The sequence below is a fragment of the Typopeltis vanoorti genome, chromosome 13, assembly GCF_054136105.1.
Source record: "Typopeltis vanoorti isolate ZY-2024b chromosome 13, IOZ_Tvanoo_1.0, whole genome shotgun sequence".
In the NCBI taxonomy this organism is placed as follows: Eukaryota; Metazoa; Arthropoda; class Arachnida; order Uropygi; family Thelyphonidae; genus Typopeltis; species Typopeltis vanoorti.
In genome coordinates, this window is record NC_143561.1 from 57,164,518 (window position 1) to 57,183,189 (window position 18,672).

Here is an 18,672-nt window from a genome sequence, read left to right on the forward strand (position 1 = left end):
AAGAAGTGGACAACTTTAAGCCAATCATGCGAGAGTGAATGCTCGTATGAGTCATACATCTCCTCTGAGTATTCGGCTTATTGCAATCAGCGGCTACTTAGGGGGCTTGACCCTAGGAAGTTCATCATACGGCCTCGTGTTTGGAACGGATAATGGAGATCGTCGTTTGAGTGGCACTGCTTGCTTATTTCATTACTAATATGAGGAGACACATAACTCAGAGTTATTGGTCGCAATTAATAAAAACGAGCCTACTCTTCTCTTGTCTTTCTTTATCCGTTATGGCACTGATTAACTATCCTGGAGAAGATGACGTAATAATTCATCTAAAAAAGCCTTAAATATCCACTTATATTTAAAAATTGCTTTCATTTAGATATTTCAATAATTTTGATTTAAATAAGTATATAATATATTGTAAACTATAAACTATAATATATTATTTTACTTAGTTTACCATATACTTCTAAAATACTTGAATAAAACCTAAATAAAATACCACACCAATTTTTTTTTTTTTTAAGAAAATAATATAATATGATCACAATCATTTAGGTTAGGAGGTTAGGAGACAGATGACGATTCGTCCCATAATCACCTATGCCTCTCCAGCCTGGAGCCACACCTCTAACGCTAACATTATCAAGATTCAGCGTGTGCAGAACAAGTGCTTGAGAATGATTCTGAACGCCCCGTGGTATGTTAGAAACAGCCAGCTCCATAGAGACACAAATATTCCATATATTCTCTCTTATCTACAATCCTTAGCTTCCAAGTTTTTTCTAAAGACGTCCACACACCCCAATGATTTGATTCAACAAGCTGCAGCATATGAGCCAACGGACATATTCAAATATAGAAGACCAAAAACTATATTAGCCTCCTATAACGATGCATAATCTCCATGCCCATTCAGGGCGAGCAAACTGCTCGTAAATTTTACCCTCACTGTAACCACGACAGATAGCGGGGAATATGAAAAGCATCTTGCTTCACCCTTAAAGACATAAATGTCAATTGTCAATAGGTTAGGAGGTGATTGATTCATTCAATCCAATACCCTTGGTATTGGATTGAATATAATATAACAAGGGTATCCATTACCCTCCAAGGGTAATGGATACCCTTGGAGGGTAATGGATCGCAATGCTGTAGCCAATGAAGTTCTAACTGAGGCTCGGCTATTGCTGTTACCCTCCTGCCATGATCAGAGCTTTAATTGCTCAATAACACCTTATCCCTACACAGTCCTCTACAGATAACGGGGAATATGAAAAGCATTCTTGCTTCGCCCCTTTAAGCCAGTCCTTATAAGGATATTAAAACGAAGGTATTTAATCCAATATCCTTGGAGGGTAATGGATGGCAATGCTGTAGCTAATGAAGTTCTAACTGAGGCTCGGCTATTGCTGTTACCCTCCTGCCATGATCAGAGCTTTAATTTAATTGCTTAATAACACCTTATCCATACACTGTACTCTACTGATAACGGGGAAGATGAAAAGCATTCTTGCTTCGCCCCTTTAAGCCAGTCCTTATAAGGACTATAAGAATAAGGATATTAAAATTTTATTGAGGACAGAAAAGCTGGTGAGAAGGAGGTTTTTCGTGAATCACCTTGGAGGGTAATGGATGGCAATGCTGTAGCTAATGACGTTCTAACTGAGGCTCGGCTATATATATATATATATATATTTATGTTACCTTGCCATGATCAGAGCCTCAATAGCTCAATAACACCTTATCCCTACATATTTATGTTACCCTGCCGCCATGATCAGAGCCTCAATAGCTCAATAACACCTTATCCCTACATATTTATGTTACCCTGCCGCCATGATCAGAGCCTCAATAGCTCAATAACACCTTATCCCTACACTGTACTCTACTGATAACGGGGAAGATGAAAAGCATTCTTGCTTTGCCCCTTTAAGTCAGTCCTTATTATAAGGATAATACATTTGTATTCTGGAGTTTCATGCTTCATCACTATTAGGGTCACTTCGATTTATTTACTTTCATAAATTCCATATTTATTTATTTTCTATTTACATACTTTTATTTCAAACATGAATACAATTTTAGTGCAGTTGTATACCTTTTATTATTATTTATTTATATTGCAATGTAACTGTTTAGTGTTTATTAAAATATAAATGTAACCATTAAGTTTTTGTTCCAATGTAATACTACACAATTGAGGTTTAAGTAAACAACTTGATCGAGTAGATAAGCCTTTTGTTATATTTTTCTATAAAACAAAATGGCGATTATTATTAACTGAAATAGACTGCAGCCCAAGCTGCACTGAGGTATAGTTTATTAACTTTCAGAACCTTGATTTCTGTAATGGTCTAGCCACTTTCATTTCATGGAACTACCTACACACACATAAAGCCTTCTTTGTATTAAGCGGTGGGAACCACTGCATCAGAATTTCCATAGAATTCACTATTAAACCATACTACATTTTTTTCGATGTTGGTTTGATTTTCTATTCTTTTTTTTTAGTTTCACATTTTTATATTAATTTACAAATAATTTATAACTCTCTTATTCTAACAACAATTATAGTCAACAGTGTGATGTCTAGAATATTTCATAAGATTAAAGTCGTTTTTTGGATAATATATTTTAAGAATGGTGTTCTTTGTTCATGCTTCAGCAACATATGGAAATATCGGTAAAGGATGTTCATCTGAATATCATATGCGCTTAATACTTTATTAAAGGCGAAAAAAACTCCAGCTTGTTTGATACAAGTAGCTTTTATGCTGCAAACTATAACACAGCTGTACTGTGTGTGGACTAGTGGTTAAAAAGGGAGAGGAATGTATTAACAAGCTTCTTGAAAAGCTGGGGTGTGGCATTCATTAGCAAAACCAGTAAAGGAAAGACTGTTTTAAAGAAACAGAAGTATATGAAGAATACTGTATGAAGGAGTATAGAACCCTGAGGTACTTTTACATTGATAAAGGCAATCTTGAGAGGAATCCACCATGACACTCGGTGAAGACCAAAGAGGAAGCTGACATTGAATCACAAAGAGCAGAAGAAGACCGCAAGATGGAAGCTTGTTGAGAAGGCCTCGATGTCTTAGACATATCAAGAGCGACCACATGAGTTTCTTCAAATATTTCCAAGACATATTACCAAAAATGTAATGTTTATAACTGTAGAATGACGCCGAAATCGCTAACTAACTGATGGATTTTCTTGTGTTATATGTGGTTTGTTTCGAAGGAGAAGTAAGAAACCTTATCAGTTGCATATGGCTTGCAACTAATTCATGATTTGAACTTATGAGATTTATGTTTCTCAAGATGGATTTGAACTCAAGTATTTCCAAGTAGCAAAGATTGTCGCTACCGACTGCACTATTGAGATGCTCTGTTTGTTCGGTATTCTTCAGGGTTACTAATATCAACACGACAAAATTCTACTTCTGTTGCAAACTACAAAACAACCGTGAAAGTTAAGCCCTTTTGCAGTATGAGATCTTCTTTAATTCATGTTCGTTCGATCTTGATAAAGAGAGGACGTATTTTAATCTCGTTGTCCGCGAATCTTATGCAGCCTTTCATTAGTTTTATTTGGTTTACTAGTGCAGTAATGTTACGATGCATAAAGGAAAACTTTGAACTTTTTAGTGAACAATTAGTGGAATAGACACATCTGTTAGACTTTGGCCATACCGAGCTTTGTTCGACACCATTATTTAAAGTAATTTAGCTAATGAATGAAATTTTTGTCTGGCATCACTCTCAACCGTTAGCTTGTAAAGAGTGTTTATCCAAAGAAACAAACTATGGCTAATGGTATATTTATTTATTTAACACGATATGTTAAGAAATACCTTGAATGATGTGGGTTTATTATTTTAAAGTATATAATCATATTATTCACAGACAAAAATTGGCTGCATTCAATGACTGAATTATCAGTCCCTATAACAGCAGTTAAAGTGGTACTGTACGTTGAGAAGCTTCCTAAGGCGAGGGTACGAGACAAGGATGTTTAGAATACATTTCACAAAGGCATGTTAGAATGATAATAATTTAAAAAAAGGCCAATATAAAGAAACTTGATCTTCCCACACCCATATAAAGAATTCATCATCAGATTACATTCTTGCACAATATTAACATAATTTGTTTTTTCCTCCTACAAATCTGCCTGCAAGCCAGATCGTTTGCCTGAAGACATCATGAACTTGATCAGAGACAAAAACAGAGCTAGGAAAAGATACCGTAACACGTGTGCACCACAAGATAAAATAAATCTAAACAGATTAAATGGGGCAGTAAGAGATGCACTCAGAGCCCATAGAGACCAAATATGGGATGAAAAGTTATCCTCCATTTCTCCTACTGATCACTCCATCTGGAGACTACTGAAAAATATCAAAAACAAAGACAGATCCCTTCCCCCAATTTTCTCTGACCAGGGCCTTGCTCACACAGATGTAGACAAAGCAGAAGTTATAGCACACAACTTAGAGGAGCAATGCAGCCCTTCGTATAGAAATTTTGACTTTGACCACATATATAAGATTCACAGCAAGGTCAGACACTCACTCAAACTTCCTATCTCCAGCACCGACCATATTGCACCAACATCACCTGCTGAGTTATATGACATTATTAAAAATTTAAAGAACAAAAAAGCTCCTGGGCCAGACGGCATTACTAATCGGGTGATTAAACTTCTGCCCCGAAAAGCAGTAGTGCACCTGACCAGTATAATAAATGCAATTTTAAGATTTCACTATTTTCCTTCCACCTGGAAACTGGCTGACGTAATTCCTATACATAAGCCAGGCAAAGACCCACACCTACCGCAAAATTATCGTCCAATCAGTCTTATCTCAAATCTGGGTAAGGTTGCAGAGAAGGTCATCCTCTCACGACTCCAAACCTCAGTAAATGACCTAAACATCCTCCCTAAAGAACAGTTTGGTTTCAGGCAACACCATAGTACTACCCAGCAAATCCACAGAATTGTGGAATACATCACCACCAGCTACAACTGGCACCAGTGCACAGGCGCTGTTTTCCTAGACTTATCCAAAGCATTTGACAAAATCTGGCATTTTGGACTCCTGCACAAACTTATCTCAGCGGGTACCTCACTAAAAATGGTTCATTTAATCCATTCATATCTTCAGAATAGATCAACGCAAGTAAAAATCAACGGTTCTACATCCTCCCAACGCCACATCTTTGCTGGAGTGCCGCAGGGATCTCTACTGGCTCCATTGCTGTTCTCTATATGCATGTCAGACATCCCGCACAATCCGATGACTTCCATTTTGGCCCTGTATGCGGACGATACGGCAATACTAACCAGATCTCTCAGACCCCATTTCATTACCAGAAAGCTTCAAGAAAACCTTCTAAAGCTGGAGGGTTGGTTCTCCAAGTGGAGATTGGAAGTCAACCCCCAGAAAAGCTCAGCCGTTCTTTTCTCAAAAAGGCCAATGTCTCCTGCAGGAGATGTGTTACTATTCAATACTAAAATTCCCTGGCAGAAAGAAACAAATTACCTGGGTGTGATTCTCGACAAAAAGCTATCTTTCAACCAACACATCAAATCTGCGTGAACAAAGGCATCTAAAGCTATAGCTCAGATCTATCCGCTAATTAATAGAAATAGCAAGCTCAGCAACAGAATCAACTTGCAACTATACCAGATGACGATTCGTCCTATAATCACCTATGCCTCTCCGGCCTGGAGCCACACCTCTAATGCTAACATTATCAAAATACAGCGAGTGCAAAACAAGTGCTTGAGAATGATTCTGAACGCCCCGTGGTATGTTAGAAACAATCAACTCCACAGAGACACAAATATTCCCTATATTCGCTCTTATCTACAATCCTTAGCTTCCAAATTTGTTCTAAAGACGTCCACACATCCCAACGATTTGGTTCAGCAAGCTGCAGCATACGATCCAACGGACATATTCAAATATAGAAGACCAAAAGCTATATTAGTCTCCTTTAGTGATGCATAATCTCCATGCCCATTCAGGGCGAGCAATCTGCTCATAGATTTTACCTTCACTGTAACCACAACAGATAGCGGGGAATATGAAAAGTATCTTGCTTCACCCCTAAAGACATAAATGTCAATTGTCAATAATTTGTTTTTGTAATCATGAAGCACAAGATCTTTTGAAAGGAAGATCTTATGGTTCTTGATTACAAAAACAAACTGTATTCAAAACTGTAGGCGCTTAAATTCTATATTAACATAAAGAGAATCTGATACAAAATTGTCTAGTAATTGAACTTAGTGCCAAATAAAATTCTTACACTGGGGTTAGACTGATTTGGGGAATAGAGAAGGGTGACCTGAAATCTGTATTGTTTTATTAGAGAGCTGAAGTAACATGAAAAGGTTCCGCGGTGGTCTATAGAGCAGATCTTTCAGATTACGTAAAAATAAATTTTAAAAAGATATAAAAAATACCTTGAACACTCTTAGCCCATCTATGGGTCTAAAGAATCTGATGCTGTCATTTAAAATAATATTAATAAATAAAAAAAATCCTAAAGAAAGAAGCAACTTTAAGTTGTTGTTGTTGATGATGTTGATGATTATAGTTGATGATGATGATGATGATAATAATAAAAAACACAAAATGAACAAAACAGTGTACTTCCAACTTTGATAGCGATTTGTGCAGGTGAGAATGCTTTATAAGTTCAGTCATTAATTATCTCTAATTAACAATATCAGGGATAACATCCGAACAGATACTGATGATGAATGTGGCACAGTTCTAAACTATTCCGTGTTCGGTTGCTATAATTTATTTTCCTACAACGTAGGGAATAGTTGGCTTCGATATAATTTGTTTTAGCCTTGATTATTTCTTAAATAATACAGCGAAATATACATACGCTTTGTATTTAATAATTATAATAAGGATCGCCAATTCTGTAGGCAGTTTTCTCTTATCGCAATTTAAAGAAAATACCGATTTATCTCGAGCTGTCTGATCTCTTTGGCGCCTCATATTACAGGATTACGCATAATGGTAGTATCTTCAAGAACAACGGCTGTTAAATACAGCACTGGATTATCTTAACTTAAACAAAATACATTGGACTATCTGAGCTCTATGGACGTAGTATAGAGGAATCACTTTATCTCGGATCAGAAGATCATTTAAGATTATTATTCTCAGTATGACAGCAGCATAATGGGAACCATAAACAAAATGTGGGTCAATTTTTCACTATTATAAGAGTGTGTTTACGAATGAATTGTTTTCAACTTTGTAAATGGTACAATAGCATCTAGAGTGAGAAGTTAACGGCTTCATACCAACAAAAGACACAATAAAGGAAAATATTGTCTGGCAGAAAAGTGGTTAAGTAGTTATATATTCTATAAGGAAAGAAAGTTCGGAATTCAGACAACATTGGTAGAAATAATACCTTCAAAAACAATGCCTATCGCAGCAGAAATACGGTATTTATCATAGAATATAACGTGAACAGTACGCACTATAATTTATATATGATTTATATTTGAAGATTATGGATAAAGCTTCAAGTATAAATCACTATTGGTGGTTTTTATTCTATTTTAGAAAGCTATCCTTAATAGTGAAAAACTGTTTAACTGTTTACGAATTTTAGCATGCAAAGAAATGCAGATAGTTCACCTTGTTTAACATTAATCCAAATAATTGCAAATTCTATTGGAGGCTGCATCAGAATTTTTGCTATTAGTTGACAATAAACAACAGGATTTTTATCCAAATCTTCAAGTAATTCCTATTCCTCAGATTAATACAGCATCTTTCTAGACGTGAAGTCTAAAATATCCAGATAATATTAAATATATCAAATATATAGCCTTCTAATAACAAATTGTTGGTTCTTTAAAGATAAAGAGAAACGTTTGGGCTAGAATATATTAAGTGGTAACAATATTGTTATTACTACTTGGATATTAAACTAAACAAATGTCGACAGTCATTTATCATTTAAGATGATGTTGAGCTATCAATGAATTAGACACAAATTAAGATACTTTGTGAAAGATATTTTTCCAAATATATTCCAAAAAACTTTCAGTGAAACATGAAAAGGAAGAATTACTATTTGAGGAATTAGAAAACAAAATTAGCAAGCGGAAAATTAAAATGTGTTTGATATTGTGAGACCAACAATTAAAAAAAAACTAGATAGCTGCATAATTTTAATTACACTATAAACACTATTATACGTGCTAAAATGTCATAACTATCTGTGCTTTTAATTCAAAATATTCTATATTCATAGAGAACAACAGCAAAACAACTAGGAGTCTCAGTTTGGTTTCCCTGCAATGTAGAAGTGTAATACAGTAGAAACATTTTCACAATATTGTATTGCGAAAGTGTTTCTATATTTTTCTATATTTTTATTCGTTGTGTGCATTTACATACCTGAGAATTTTAAAATAATACTTTTAATAGTACAATTCTTTTAATATTCGCGTGGACATATAAACAATTAAATTTATTTATACTTATCAACTAAAAATAGTGTCGAAATTAGTATTAAAATTAAAAACAAGATAAAATAAAACATAAACTGCGAAAATGGCAGAAAAACATAAAATATCGACGACTACACACTTGATGATGAGCATTTACTTGAATAATTTGCACAGAACAAGAAGAGAATCATTCGAAACATCAAACTAGTCGTATAAAGACTATCCAAACCGCTAATATGATGGCTGAGAAAACCAAGAGATGCGAACAGCTAACACCACTAGCAGAACAATGTTAAAAATGAAGGTATTAGAGGGAAACATGGTGTTATTAATATATTTTAAGCTGAATATTAATATGAATATATGTAACTTGATAGTGCATAACTAATCTCATGTGATACTCATCTATACAGATTGATATATGGAAGATAATTAAAACAGAAGACCCAAAGAAGAAGATACAGATGGATTGATACTTAGACTCAAGAAAAGTAAGTACTTGATTTAAAACTTAAAAATCTTATCAGATAATATATTAAAACCTAAAAATAATAATAAATAAATAGCGAAATAGTTTTGAAACACGCTATTGATAGTAATGAATTTTCTTGTTGGACTTGTAGAATATCCTCTACTTTCTATCATTCTAGAAAAGCTAAGATAACCGTTTTTCATATTATAAAATAAAGAATAACATAAAATGTCTCTCAGATCACTCCGTAAAAACTGTAGAATACTCATTAGCTTATCTAAACTGTTGTTTTATGGGTTTTCGATTACTGTTAATACATACTTAAAATTTAAAGTATATATTTTAACCTAAATGTTAAAAAAAAGAGAGAAACGGGATAATATAAGTCGATAAAATATTTACCGAAAATGAAAATAGATAAAAATTTCTCATTCAGTCATTTTTAATCGTCAAATAATTTAGATCTCCTCTAACAACAACGATGTTTGGTTAGAAAGATTTAGGTTCTAAGAATCTCGTCTTAGGAATAAGGACATTTCACCCGAAGGTGACTTAGCTGGTCTTATACGGGAACGGGAGAATTTTCCACATCCAAAGATGAGTTTTTCTTCAGAAAAGTGGCTTAAAAAAAGACTGTCAGTTTTCAGACATGAATTTACACTGGACAGTCGACTAACAATCTTATTCTGTTAATTAAGATTCTGATCTTAACAGCTCGAAAACTCAAGAAGGGACGAGAAATTACATATTCTGTATAGAACAGTTTCTGAGTGAGATATTTCATGATATTATCTTATGCATTGCAATATTAACTTTCATCATACGATTTGTTCGATATTCAATTGTTATATGAAAAATAAAGACTATCATTGCAGCCTGTGATATGAAAGTTATTTAACTTAATTAAGTTCCATATTTTCAAAGGTAGTCATTGCATATTCCAGGTTGATGTTCCAGAATACGAATCCAACCGCCAGAAAAGAGAAAAAAAAAGTAGCCACGTCACTTGAGAATTTATTACGTAACAAACGAAGTATAGAATAATCGCTTACGTAATTCTTCAACTCTTCTTACTATATTTGTTGAATATATTTGATACATTCGAATATATCTAAAATATATAAACCACATAACCGTAGATAATTGTATCTACTGTATATAATTATAAATGAGCATAAACATGTATAAATATATTAATGCTTGTATTTATATATTATCCTATTATACTGATTTCATTATAGTCCAAATCCAAAAGGATTCAACTTCAGCAGTTCCTCTCTCTCCATCCAGAGAAGAGCATTTTTATGAAAGAAAAGCCTATTCATAAATGAGACGATATCTCACATTAATCATTATAGTAAGTGTTCATTGACTAATTATGATCTTTATTTTCTACTGTAACGAATATGGAGTAGTTAATAATACTTTTATGTGCATTTTGTTTAAAATTCACGAATTCTAAGCCTAATGGATTAAGACTTGATTGTAGCAAGGAAAAAAATAATTTTCGTTTGAATTAGTTCATCATTAAAAATTATATTTTACCTTGACTTCGTAAAGATTGAATTATAATTTAAATTCGAGTGAGATTTAATTGTTTTTAATTTTATATCTGAACTTAATATTAAGTTTAAGCAATAATTAACTTATTATTATTATTATTATTATTATTATTATTATTATTATTAGCAGTAGCAATGTTAATATTATTGTTATAAATCGACATTTTAAGCAAACCTTTTTTTTTCTCGATTTTTTAAGAATGATATGCCAGGACACATAGGTGTTTAAAAGGATCTGATATTTTACAGCGTAAGAAAGCGCATATTTTAAATAAGGTTGTCACATGAAATTCTGTTGAAAGAGGTCTTTCTCCTGTCATTTGCATCACATCAAATAGCACGTTATTTAAGATGTCACAATACATTCACACTGCATTTCTCAGCTAAGGGAAAAGGAAATCTTGCTAAAACATTTATCGAAGGATAAATGCTTCCAACGATAGAGTATTCAAAGACTTCGTTGTTGAGAAGATTTCAATGGATGTTTGGAAGATTTCGTGCTCCTAACCGATAATTTTCTCCCTTTAAAAATTTATTTTCTAAGGACATGATGCCCCAGAAATGATATTTGATCATCTACGTTTGTGGGTTACAGTCCTTCAATAACACACATGTTTATATGAAGTTCTCGCTGCTTCTAATTTCGAGGTATTTGTGAAAGCGCTTTTGTTTGACAATGAAACTGTTCCTAGGCTGCTTTTGTAATGTGGTTAGATGGTTCCTAGTCCAAACGGCATAATCCGTCACGTTTCTAGTATGTGGTGTTTCATAAACTAGTTCTCTAGAAGCAGAGAGCCTCAGAGACATGTCAAAACGCAGACTTGGAACATAACTATCCATCTCGAAAGCAGTTTTCTTCTGGTCAATAGGCTGTTATAAGGTGATTATTTAATCCATTCAGATGATAATGAGTCGTCTATGAGGCGCTAAGACAAAATAGATTTTTCAGCGATTCTCGGACTTATTTACACGATGGAGGTATTCATTTCTATCGCATTTGGCACCATTTCATTAACGACTAGATTAATTTTGAAATTTTTTCTTTTCTGTGAACAAATTTTTATTGTTTGGAAGTTACATACTAAACTGTTTCTCTTGACAGCTAAATCAAATGAATAAAGAAAGCAAGTTCGTTCTTACGACCTTTTCCAATACAAATAAGGATGATAAACAGTAATACAGGTAAGTTGATTTACATACTCTTCTCACTCCATAGATTCATGGATATCTTTATCAATTTCAAGAGTTCGTATACTTCGCTAAATTAAGTTAATGTGTACCTCTGAATTAAATATAGGATACGTTATAATAATTGTATATTATTGTATGTCTGAGATATTTTTTGCACTTTTCATACATTTTTAATTTACTCCATAAAATAATGTGCATTTACACTTATTTTGCAGAAATGTAACACTTTACTTTGTAAAAGGTTTTTTGTTTAAAATATCTTGATTAATTTTATAGAATTAAATTTATAAGACGTAAAATTTAATATAATTTAAAAATTTTAAATAAGAAAAAGAAGGAATTAATTTTTAATATTAATCTTGCTTTAAACACCATATTATAAACTACTAGTCAGCTTTATAACAGTTATTAAAATTACTTCGTTCGTGAAGTAGCAACAGAGAGTTGCTAATAATTACTACTACTATATATTTGTCAAACATATGCTCACAATTTTCACTGCAATTATAATTGGAACCATAAGCATCAAGAAATGGACCTACAGTACCTCTATCACCCAGTAAATAAATAAGGTGCATGATTACCAATATTGCTATATGACAAATGCTATCCGAGTAATAAAAAAAATCTATCTAGTCGTCTCAAGAAAATATGTTATGTATTACCTGCTAGATTTTTCGCTACCTCTTTTTGAGTACCGCAAACTATAAATGTCTTCACACAGAAACCCTCCCGGACTATTATCAAAAATGTATACTGGTAAAGACAGCTCTCACAGAAGGAGTTAACATAATCACTGCCAAAGAACAAGACAGATATTGGATAATATTTGACAATTATATCATCAACCGTCTGATCTAGGAGTTCAAGAATATTTTCTTCGAAAATTTGGCAAGTGCGTTGTTATCCATCTAAACCAGACCTTATACTATTATTGGTGCATTCTGTCACTCTTTTTCACTTTCCTCATCTTACCTAAACGCAATATTCAGCTTGCTATTTGTTATTTTAAAATTCTCTTTTCTCTATTCCTTCAATAGGAGGAGTTCAAAGCGAGCCTGGGCTGTGTAAACTCGAAGCCAAAACCACGAAACGGGGAAAGGTCTCCCAGGCGCCGAATTTTCCACTCACTCTTTTTCTGTTTTAGGTATATCAACACATACATGTACACTAACACAGACCATACTCTGGTCTGAGACAGATAAAATGATGTTATAAATAACTAATGATTTTAAACCGAGATCTAGCATATAGTGATCAGTAAATGATATATATATATATATATATATATATGTGCTGTCTCAGCAACTTTAGCTTCTATTTTTAGTTTCTGGACAACATGTGATTTCAGATTATCTTACGTTCATATAATCTAATGAACCCAATTTTGCATACCAAGAATCTCCTATTGATCTCAGTTTCTAGCGTGGATGACATTTTAGGTTTAATTGTGCACATGACTTATGACGTTGGACAGGATTATTATTCTCAAACTTAACTGTAAGTGGGATACCATAGTTTTTACACACTTCCTCTTAGTCCTTGTATATGTCAAACACTCTCAATTTGACAGAAAATCCATTGTGCTTCCTTCAGATTGTACAAACCTTACACTACATCCACACATCCATCCAAATCTCATCAGTCTAAGAAGGATTGAGTCTATTAATTAGGGTTTTAAGCAATTTAATGCAGCCGTTTTGCGATTCCTTTACTATACTCTCTCTCTCAAGGATATTTCATACCTGTAAATATGTGTATTCATTGGGTCGATTTGAGGGATAAAAAATAAAAAAAAAACACCTCATTACCGGGTGAAAAACCCTACCAACCTTATAACAGTGTAAACTTTCCTTATAAGCCTTACAGGCTAATTCACCTTTATCATTGGAAAAAGCCTTGATAAAGATCCAAAACAAGATTCGAACCCAGGTTTTTCTAACCGAAGAGCTTCGTCAAAACTGACTGATCTTGAGTATTTACTTTTAGAATATCAAATACAGTTTGCAAGAAATTCTTCAAATCATCAATTTCGATGTTAGTGAAACATAATTTTCATTTACTTTTCACAAAAACCAATGCTTTCCACTCATTCTTAGTTTCGATAACATATCTATCCAAGACGATATTTTTCTTCTTAGGATAACTTTAACCTCTACGCATTCTTAGCGCAAAAATAAAAATAAAAGTACTTCAGATCATTGTCTTATCAGAATGATTCTGAATTGTCTTATTAGCAATATCCTCTATCAGTCCGTGCGATTATGCGCTTCGCAACCATGTGCCTGGGAAAGGCGTATCCTGGGTTCGATTCCTGTCGCTGACGTGAGGAGCTTAGGATCTTTCTGAGACATAGCCAAGTTAGCCGGTCTTGGACGTCAACTGGAAGGTTTTTATCCCCAGTTTATCCAGGGGTTTTCCTTCTGCAAGCAGGACTAGGGCTAGCCACCTTATCCTCGTATAGCGGTTATAAGAAATAGAAATCCTCGACACCGTAAAGCTAAAATAGGGAAAGAAGAATAACCTCCATCACTTAAGAATGAGAAAACCCACAAAAAGTATTGCCTTATAATTTTGAAGTATGTCCTTATAAGGACTGGCTTAAAGGGGCGAAGCAAGAATGCTTTTCATCTTCCCCGTTATCTGTAGAGGACTGTGTAGGATAAGGTGTTATTGAGCTATTAAAGCTCTGATCATGGCAGGAGGGTAGCAGCAATAGCCTCAGTTAGAACTTCATTGGCCACAGCATTGCCATCCATTAGCCTCTAAGGTTTCTTTTCTTGAGATATCTTCCTTATAGTCCTTATAAGGACTGGCTTAAAGGGGCGAAGCAAGAATGCTTTTCATCTTCCCCGTTATCTGTAGAGGACAGTGTAGGGATAAGGTGCTATTGAGCTATTAAGGCTCTGATCATGGCAGGAGGGTAACAGCAATAGCCGAGCCTCAGTTAGAACTTCATTAGCTACAGCATTGTCATCCATTACCCTCCATGGGTGTTGGATTCAAAAATCCTGAGATATCTTACAACAATAAGTACATATATATATATATATGAAATAACTAATCTATAAAATGGTATATTAGTTCAAACTCTTTATTTAACCAAATTATTAAATATAAAATTAAAATATCCACCAAATAATCTAGAAAATCAACTGTTTATATAAAAGTCAATTTTCTAATAATGTTCATAATGAGAGTTATTCGCATTTTCTATTTTGTTGTTGTTAAGCCTGTGACTGATGGTGCCACAAATTAGGATTATTGCAGCTCTTCAAGATGGGACGGTATCAAAACTACTTTATGTGCAAAGGATAAGACCATAATAGCTACATAACATACCCACTCAAAACTGAGGATTACATTTCTTAGAATAATCTATATCTGAATAGTTCCGACAAACATTTAATGGGAAAGCCCTACATATTAACAATAAAAACAATTTGGTACCATCTATACATTAAATAAAAATGAAAAATAACAATCAAATACGAACAAAATAACGATGGCGATTTTTCGCAGTACTATGCAAACATGAACATTCCGGCCTCTCTCTTTAAATAATAATAATAATATTATTATTAATAATTGCTGATGTCCTTCGTACAACAACATAAGGACCTATTTCTGAATATAACTTAGTCGAAATATGGCGTAACATATTTCATAACAGAAATAGGGAACACTGTTCGATATGTAAAACAGAAAGATAAAATAGTTTAAGAGTCGTGTGGTAGCCATTCTGTGTGTGGTAGCCATTCTATCTCTTCCGCCATAATCGGTAAAAAAGAAATTTGGTATTTCTGTGTGATTTTATCGCCTTCTACTACCATATATGATATCCATTCTCTCTCTCTCTCTCTCTTTCCCCTCAATGTTCAATATCAGCATATAATATTTGAGGGAATTCCAAGAATTTTTCTCAAATATCATGTGAGCATGGAATGCGGTCTAAGATTATTGTAAAAATATTATCATGTAACACAGGTTATTTTATTGAGTAAATAAATAATCATTTCATGGATTGTAACGATGTCTAACTAATCTAACAAACTTTTTTTTTCTTATACTTTTGAAATACACAGTTACCGTATAATTATTTTATATATATTAAATAACTCCTCTATAAAATGATCTATTCAGAAAAATTAGTAGAAATTCTTTAATTAACTAAACCATTAAATATAAAATAATTTTTATTTTATATATAATATGCGACTTTTTTTTTCTTATTTAAAATTTTTAACTGTTTAAATAACTGAACTCTTCCAAGCATTACGAAACATTTTGAAATTCGAAAAATAGAATCATTATTATAATAATGGAAGTTTTATTTTTGACCCAATCATTAAATTATTAAAAAAAACATGTTTTAAATAACGTCGCTTTATAAAATTAAAATAAAAAGGAACATACTGTAGAAAGACAAAGCAAAATAACTGTAAAATAACATCAGACAAATTGATGAACATTCCAAGTAAATATTTTTAGATACTTTTACTGGAAGTATCCACTTCAACTAAAATTATTTTAAAAATGTTATTATATTGAGAGATAAAGAATCCACATTAATCTCCTACCTCTAATAATAAAAAAGAAGGGATATTATCTCTAGGACTAAACTATTCACTTCTGAATCACTTGGGGACCAAGTGATTCAGAAGTGAAGGATACAAAAATGCTTGTATTCTGTTCATGAATTTATACGCATCTTCAATGCTGTTATTTCAAAATAAAATAATCCACAGCCCCAAAACTTAAGTAATTCATAGAGTAGCTGGTAATCCCCTAAACTACATATGAATTCTTTGCTCCTAATCGGCAACTAAATATATTTCAGTCTCTTTATGTGCCTGACAACATAGCCCAGTGAACGATGAATGCATATTACGAGTGCTCCATTACTAACATGAAATGATCCCAATCATTTAATAATAAAAAATAAATTATAAACTCTATTTATGCACCTGACAACATAGCCCAGTGAACGATGAATGCATATTACGAGTGCTCCATTTAACAATAATAAATAAATTATAAACTCTGAATAGTAATAAGAAGGGTTTTTGTATATCGTAAACTAGTTAAAACCCTTCTCGTTGAATTGCTGTCGCTCGACTTTATCATTCGTCTTCCCCACCCATTCAATTTATATATGTGATGCAGAAGAAGAGAAAGAAAACCAAATTTAATAACATAAATCGTTCAATAACTCGCCTTTGGGTTATATTTCTTCAAGTATGTTTATGCAAAATTTTGAAAGGTGTTAATAGCAAAAATCGCTTAATGTGTATTTTTATCTCTCTTATTTAATGCAGATAATATTAAAATAAATAAATATATACTCTAAATTATTAATCTTATATATATATAAGATTAATTTTCGATTGTTTATTTACAGTAGAACAGAACAGTGTTACATTTTGAGATATTCTGAGTGCTATCATTAAAATTGAAAAAAGTCTGTGATCGCCATCAGTGATCGAATAATTAATATTAACTGTTTCTCGCTGTCTGAAACTTTATATTTTAACCAGTGAAACATTTTTTTGTGGAGAGAAGGGGCGAAATTGATGACACAGGACGTAACACTATAACGTAAACTGAAACAATGCAAGGCGAGGCATGGGTGTAGTATTAAACACCGCATATGAAAATAAGCATACATTCAGCTTCTAAAAGCAGCAGGACAGCATTCTGATATCAACTCAAAACAGATATTAAAATTAAGTATAAATATGCAAATAAATGAAAGTAGATTATAGAAGAGAAATGTTATCACGATAAAAAAAAAATTAAAAGTTTGTATTTTGTCTAATCTATAGTACATCAAGAAATATTTCAGATAATCTGATTTATAATAATCGATTTCTTTTCTTTATTAACCTCACGGAGGCTTGAAGAGTCCTTTTTAGGACTTCCATGGTAACAAATGGCAATGCTGTAGCCAATGAAGTTTTAACTGAGGCTCGGCTATTGCCGTTACCCAGCCATGACTAGAGCTTTTAGCTCAATAACACCCCATCCACACAGATTTTCTTCATTCAGATGACGGGATAAAGAGTCAAGGACTCAGTCCATCGCCCAGTTCTTTTAAGAACTTATTAACCTCACCTTCCGAGATTCAACAAATGTAATTTTATAGGAGAGATTGACTGACTTCAGTTTGGGTTTATATTATTTATATAGGTCAAATTTATTTGAAACTAAGTAAGAAAATACCGACAAGTTTCTCCAACTTAGCTGTTTGGCTTCTTCAGGGTAAAAATAAAATATAAGTTCGCGAAAAAACTTGTCGGTATTTTCTTACTTAGTTTCAAATAAATTTGACCTATATTGGATTTTTAAGACCATGGTCTTAAAAATCCAATAGTATGTTTCAATCGATGGTCCTTTCAATGAAAAGGACCAAATAATAACTTTCAGTTTTCAATATTTACGAAATAATAATAATAAAGCGTTTCAACTTCGTACTTTATTGAAAGGGTGAATAATAAATATCCATTTCTTTTATTTATCGTATGAAATTTTTTGTGTTTGGAAACTTCACCAGTATCATATGATAATACGAGTTAATACCAAAAGAAACTCAACTAAGGATATAACATTGTATAATATAATATTGTAATCTTTTGATCATATTGGGAACCGTTAAAGTTTCAATTTCGCCAATAAAATTATATATATATATATTATTTTATTTTATTTTTTGTTTTTCAGGTACCAGTAGTGTGGGCTACGGGAAAAGGCTGGTAATCATATATTTTAATCAAAAATCTCATATTAGTCCATGTGTTGAAAGTTGGCTTTCTATTTGACTACGGGAAGGCCTACGTTCACAAAACTATTTGTGAATTCTATCCAGTGAAGGTTGCAAAACTATCGCACCGTAAGTAAGCTAAGAGTTAGATAATTCTGAAACTCTACTTAGAAAGGAACCAAACAAGT

The 18,672-nt window shown here is 32.9% G+C and overlaps 1 long non-coding RNA gene across 1 annotated transcript; it reads left to right on the plus strand.

The window, feature by feature from the left end:
* The first annotated feature begins 10,212 nt into the window (after positions 1-10,212).
* Positions 10,213-18,459, plus strand: LOC150100180 (uncharacterized). Its single transcript, XR_016549249.1, has 3 exons — positions 10,213-10,328; positions 11,636-11,715; positions 18,445-18,459. It is a non-coding gene; the product is annotated as an uncharacterized LOC150100180 (long non-coding RNA).
* Positions 18,460-18,672: the final 213 nt, after the last annotated feature.